General features: G+C 41.2%; 1 pseudogene; it reads left to right on the top strand.

The window, feature by feature from the left end:
- Positions 1-3,370: 3,370 nt before the first annotated feature.
- LOC148019967 (short-chain dehydrogenase/reductase SDRA pseudogene) lies at positions 3,371-5,328 on the top strand (annotated as a pseudogene).
- The last annotated feature ends 1,520 nt before the right edge of the window (positions 5,329-6,848 follow it).

Below are 6,848 nucleotides of genomic sequence, written 5' to 3'. Positions count from 1 at the left end.
TTGCTGTTGATTGGGAACATCAGGAAGAACTGGTTCTTCTTCATTTCCTGCAACAAATTCCCAATATCCTTTTCCCATAAGGAAATTCGTCATTCTAAACTTCCATGCCTGGAAGTTGTTCTTGTCAAGCTTTTCAGTTACAATCTGTGAAAGAGAATCAGATGCCATTACAGAAGACTGCAAAAAATTCTGTCACTGCAAAAACCACAGCTTCACCCTCACAAGGGAAAATCTGCAAAACTGGCGAAAGTGGTATTTGACCACAGAGTCACTTCCTAGTGACGATTTTGCATCAACAGGCAACAGGGATGATTCTGTAACTCCCAATGTCTCTGCGCACAAGCATACAATGCAATTTTTACAGTAACTATTCACCGACCTGTAGAACGGTGGCTGCACAGCATAAAACTGGGCCTTTTCCTGAGTGCGTGCAGAAAACTTCCGCCTCCAAAACAGGCCCCGAAATGGCCTCAAATCAAAAAAATAAGGTCGCCAAGGGCTAAAGCCCTTTCCCGCAGCATATACTGCCCTCTTGCTTCACCGCGAAGGGCGTCTCAACCTGAGACAATGCACTCCTGCAATTTTCGGCTGTGCTACCTGCAGAGATCTGCTCCCAAAACAGAAAATGAAAGCAACACTGCTCCTCTTACCAGAACACCGCGAGCTTGGCTTGCTTTCTTGAGCTCCTTACCACGAACAAGGCTCTGATACCATGTCAAGATTGTGGGAGAGAAGGAAGGAGTCTCGCTTGAAGCTTTCTTGCTTGCACAATGGGGGAAGACACACAAGGGTGGAGGCTGAAAACAGTTTTCCTCTTCTTAGTTGTGTAAGCCAAAAGAACTCAAGTACAAAGAAATAGAAGAACCCTAGATATGGGCCTCAAACCAAACTCAACTAACTAAGGTGGCATACTAACTGAGCCACGAACTAGAGTAGATAAGGATAGCTATCATGTAGCTATTATTCATAGGCGGTGTACCAACCGCATCTGCGACTAACACGTCGGTGACATAAATGCACAACGGTCACCCTGGCGTATCACGAGTGGAGCTCGATATCTCAACAATCTTGGCCACTAGGAGTCCAAATTTCAGGTCGATCCTAGTGGGTTCGGTTGTGAACGTTCTGTTGCAAGGCAGATTTCGAAAATCCTAGGCGACAAAACTCGAAACATTCCATGGGAGTGTGAGGTAGTGATGCTTAGATTCGTTTCTCAATAGACTGCTAAAAGAGTTCCTGAAAAGCCGATGGGTGGGCACCTCATAGAAAGAGGTGTCCTACCTCCTTCCATGCCAAGAATTTCATACCCACCAAATGCAGTCCCAGAGACAATTCCCTACCCCTACCCCTAGATGCAAACAATGGCGCAGTATAGTACATCGAATCCATAGTGGCCTTAGACGATAGTGCCTCAAATGATGGTTCAACCACAACAGTAATGGCCTAAGAAAATTCCCCCAATGGTGACTCAACAACCGTGGAACCCTAGCAACTGGAATCAACAACCACTAGTCTCAAAATAGGAGCTTTGAATCAAAACTAGAACAAAGGATCCTTTGGGGTCAAGCCAACCAATGTACGCAGTGACTACAAAAGCTTCCCAAAACCCTTATGCAAGTACTCCAAGAGATGAAAATCTAGAGGACTACCTATCAAATTTAGTCATTGCAAGTATCAAGAAAGAGCTTATGAATGTGATCATAGAATAGCTACAGACATTAAAGTTGAATACCGCAAATATATCCACTCCTGCAAGAGGTGGAAGAGATGTGATGCGATCTAATACATGGTATGGAAAGTGCCATCAAGTGGGACATTTAGCCACCACTGAATGTACCTGTTCTTTGAAGGAGATGCATATTAGAAGAAAGAAAGATGAAGAAGCAAGATTCAACTTTCTTGAATCCAAAATGACAATGCAGGACATTGGATCAAAGCCTAGGAAATTAGGTCCTGATTTTGGTCCAAGGAGACTTCCCTCTCAGAGTTATAGAGGACGACAGCCTAGCAGTGGCCAGAGATCATAGTAGGTGGAGTGTTACAGATGTGGAGAAAAGGGTCATATCTCACCAAATTGTATAAACCCTAGAAGGTCTATGGACTACAAGACCTTATGCACTCGATGCAAAGCAAAAGACTATCCAAGTCCAACTCCTGTGAAAGCTACTCTTGATACCCAACAGAAGACCCAAGAACCTACTTTCAATTTGGTGGAATTGGAAGTGGCTGCAATAATGCATGTAAAGAAAGGAGAAACCGCAGCTCAAAAAGAGAACATTCCATGTACCAAGATCGTGAATTTCAACCTTTCTAGGGAGAAACAGAACAGTGAAGCACAGAACAATGTAGTACAGAGCCACAGAGACAATTTTTGAGATAGGACCAAAGGTCCAAGAGATAGAGGATGCCAAAGTACCTCTTCAAGGAGAAGAAGCACATATGTTGTTGCTCCTAGAAGAAAAAGGAAAGATAAAAGGGGCCCCATTCCCTAGTCAATTGGAGAAGCTTGTGGATCCCATCAAGGTATATGACTTGGTCAAAGACCTAGAACTTTTTAAATAAACTTAATATTTTGACATCTGCTGATGTTTTCTCCTAGTCAAAATAAGTTCAAAAGCATATTGACAAGAAGAAGAGGCCCAAGAATTTCTCAACAACCAAGTCCAACAGAGACGTAGAGCCTCTGTGAAGGAAGTGGATGTGGCTAAAACCTTCCTGGATCATGGAACCCCCGAGATTGGCATATGGATTGAAGGATGCTTTATTATAGATGCATTGATTGATGGATGCTCATCAGTGAATATAATGACGGAAGGATTTAGGCTTGCAAGGAATGTAGCCTACACAATGGCTTATCAAATTGGTAGACCAAAGCAAAATCAAGTCTTTGGAAATTCTCCCATACATAAAGACAACCCTTGCCGAAAGGGATTATTGGCTGACATTTTTGGTGGTCAAACCAAATTCCTATAGGACCTCATACCCTCTGTTGTTGGGAAGACCTTGGCCTTTTGAAGCAAGAGCAAGAACGAATTGGTTCAAATGAACCCTAACCCTAGGCAGAAGACCTAACAAAGTGGTGTTGAAGTTGTATGGATCACAAAAAGAAAATGGATCCACATCCATCAAAGTTATAACACACTCCTCCAATGAAGTAAAAGATGGTACATCAGGAGACAAAGAGACGGTCAAATAGATATTTCCCAAGAAAGCAAAGGCACAGTCCTTGACAGTGGGCACTGTAAACCCACTATTGAAGGAAGCAAAGTCTTTGTCACTAGGTGAATACCTCCTTCCTAAACCCGAATTGACTTCTGAAATTACCTCTAATAGTGAGATAGAAGCATAGATGTATTGTTCTATCTATTACATGGCAATAGTAGAGACAGAAGTAGAAGTAGAAGCAGAGAACATAAAAGAGAGCTTGTTCTTCTCATACAAAGCCTCCACAGAGGCAAAAACAGAATCTGAAGAGGACAAAAGTGATAATGTAGAAGAAGAGTATGAAAGCAAGCTAGATGAGTTTGTCTTCCTCATAGAAGGTAGAGATGAGAAATAAGTTCATGAAGTTCATGAAGCCTCAGAAGTAGAAGATCCCTTTCTGTTTGACAGAATGACTATGGTATCCTTTGAGCTGATTAATGAGTCACAGCATAAGCATATTGAGAAATCAAATGATGTATGCCCAAAAGAGGCTGGCCTATAAGTGGCTTTGTATGAGAGATATGACAAAGATGTATGCTCTAGAAGCTCTAGGAAGAGTTTTCCAAAATCCCATAAGCACAGAGAGTAAAAGTGGTTCTATCCAAAAAGCTATAAAGGCGTGTACTTGACACTCATTTCAATGTAATGGAACTATTAGTTTGAGCCACTCAAGACTATGTTTATGAGTTCAAGCTAATCTATCTTGGAACCTAATTCACTTGACTTACAATCTCTCATTCTGATAATGTATCGTGTGTTTGATTTGTGTCCACCATAGCTAACTAACTCTAGATCCGTGTTTTTCAACATGGTATTAGAGCCATGGCTGAGCTAGGTAGTTAGTGGGCATAGTCTTAGAACATTTCTTTCTCTTCTTTTTTTTCTCCTTGTATAAGCCATTCAAGATCCATTGATGTGTAAGAGGTGCTGTGTAGGAGGAGAAGAAGCTTAAGGAAGTGTTGTAGTGCTTTTCAAGAATATCTTTTTGGCATTGAGGTCCATTTTCATTTCCATATCCTCAAGTTATCATTTGGGAGAAAAGAGAGAAAGGCTACAACCATTGAAGGCTAGCTCTTTTTCAAAAACAAGCAATAACCACAAAGGAAGAAGCAACTGGATAGAGACAGAGAAGAGAAAGGAAGATTCAAAGGGTGTTTCTAGCCTTCAGTTCTCCATGGGAAGGATTGCTCGCTACCTCTACTATAAGAGGCCAAATTCTTGATTGATTCCCTGCAGAATTAACAAAACCAACATCAGCAAAAGCAAGCCATTGCCTTTGCCTCAACACAAATTTGCACTGGGGAAGGGGAGGTGTGTTTTTTTGACTCCTCATCATTTTGCTACTACAGCCATGGCCGATTCTCCTCAGTTCTAGCAAAAGCGGTTCAGAAACAAGATCATTGTGGTCACTGCTTCCATGCAGGGCATTAGATTCGCCATCACCGAACACCTCAGCCTGGAAGGTGCCTCCTTTGTCATCTCATCCCGAAAGTAGAAAAATGTGGATGAAGTTATGGCGAAGTTGAAGTCCTCTAGGATTGATGCTGTTGGAGTGGCTTGTCATGTCGGCAATGCGGAGTAGAGAAAGAAAAAAACCTTATCAAACTCACCATTCAGAATCATGGCCATATTGACTTTCTGATCTCAAATGCAACAGCTAACCCCTCTATAGATCCCATTCTCCAAATGTTTGATGCAACATTGGATAAGCTATGGGAACTTAATGTTAAAGCAAGAGTTCTTCTCGTTTAGGAGGTAGCTCCTCACTTATCCAGAGGAGGATCTGTAATTCTGATTTCTTCAATAGCAGGCTTTAACCCACAAAAGGCTCTTGCTATGTATGGGGTTACATAAACAAATCTATTTGGGTTGACTAAGGCTCTTGCTGCAGAGCTTGCACCAAATGTACGGGTTAATTGTGCTGCCCCTAGATTTGTACACAGACATTTGTCAAAAAAAAAATTCAAAATGAGGATACAAAGGCAGAGTTGAAAAGTCATATTGGACAGGTTTGGTGTTACTTGTGATATGGCAGTAGCTGTAGCCTTCTTAGTTTCAGATGATGCTTCATACATCACTCGAGAAACCCTTCCTCTCACCAGGGGAATGCTCTCTAGATTGTAAAAAGCTGCTACTTTGTTGAAAAATAATTGCAGAGGTTCTTTACAGAATGGACTAACTCCTGCTAATTGGAATAAAGATGTCACATTTTTTTCTAAGGCATATGAACAGAGGGTGAAGCCCATATTTAGAAGATGGATATGTGTCTTGAGTATTGGAGATATACTCGAGATTGGGGGAACTCTATGCCAAGATGTAATAGAGGAACTAGCTTAGAAGGTTTCTACAAAGAACAATAACATAAAGAAAAAGAAGTCCAAGAAGACCAACTAAGAATGCAAGAAAATCAAAAACACCCAAAAGATCAAGAAAAGTAAAAGATGCCAAAGAAGCATGAAGAAGATACAAAAATTTTTGCAAAAAACTTCCCATAGTGGATGTAGCAAACCCTACCAAGATGTAAAGTTTCAAGCCTTAACTTGACTAGGCTACCAAAGAGCTAGTCTCCTCGTCCATGTTTACAAGCAGGGGAGGCAAAAGCCAGCAAGGGTAGAAACTCATCATTTGAGGGGGGGTGTTGAGAAATCAAATGATGTATGCCCAAAAGAGACTGGCCTATAAGTGGCTTTATATGAGAGACATGACAAAGATGTATGCTCCAAAAGCTCTAGGAAGAGTTGTCCAAAATCCCATAAGCACAGAGAGTAAAAGTGGTACTATCCAAAAAGCTATAAAGGCATGTACTTGACACTCATTTCAATGTAATGGAACTATCAATTTGAGCTAATCAAGACTGTGTTTATGAGTCCAAGCTAATCTATCTTGGAACCTAATTCACTTGAGTTACAATCTCTCATTCCGATAATGTATCATGTGTTTGATTTGCGTCCACCATAGCTAACTAGCTGTAAATCCATGTTTTTCAACAAAGCAAAGACTATATAAGAAATGGACTAAGAAGAATAAGTCTTCCTTCAATAGTGGCTCTTGTCACCCAAAGTTACCCTTCCTAAGAGAAGATGATGACGATGCACCTTGCCAGAAACTACCAATTTGGCAGCTTAAACAGAACACACAAGGTTCCTATTATGTGACATTTTTGGATGCATCCTCGGAAGACAAGTCCTCGTGCCAAGAAGTAACTCATCCTCAAAAACCCAAAACCACTCTAATACCCTTTCATCTTCCTAAGGAGCAAGCTAAGTCTCCACTGAAAGAGGAAGTTGGTTCTAGTGAATCATTAGAAGAGGAGACCACTCCCTTGAAGGAGTTGGATCTCTACCCAAAAGCAATTCATGGGACATTCATCTGCAAAGTGGAAGGTGAAAAGCAACTAACATTCATGGATGAAAAAGGTATTGAACGTCACTTGAAGGTGGGTATAAATCTTTCTGAAAAACTATTAGTCATGCATGACCTACTAAAGGAGAACTTGGATGTGTTTACATGGTCGTACAAAGATCTAAAGGGAATTGATCCCATAGTATGCCAACATCACATCGACTTAGACCCTCATGCTAAATGTGTGAGGCAAAGATAGAGGTGCATGAATCTGAATTACTCTGCCCTAGTGAAAACCAAAT

Source organism: Lygodium microphyllum, chromosome 19, assembly GCF_053477565.2.
Source record: "Lygodium microphyllum isolate KBCC chromosome 19, Lygodium_microphyllum_v1.1.10, whole genome shotgun sequence".
Taxonomy (NCBI): Eukaryota; Viridiplantae; Streptophyta; class Polypodiopsida; order Schizaeales; family Lygodiaceae; genus Lygodium; species Lygodium microphyllum.
This window is presented reverse-complemented; position numbering and strand designations above follow the sequence as displayed.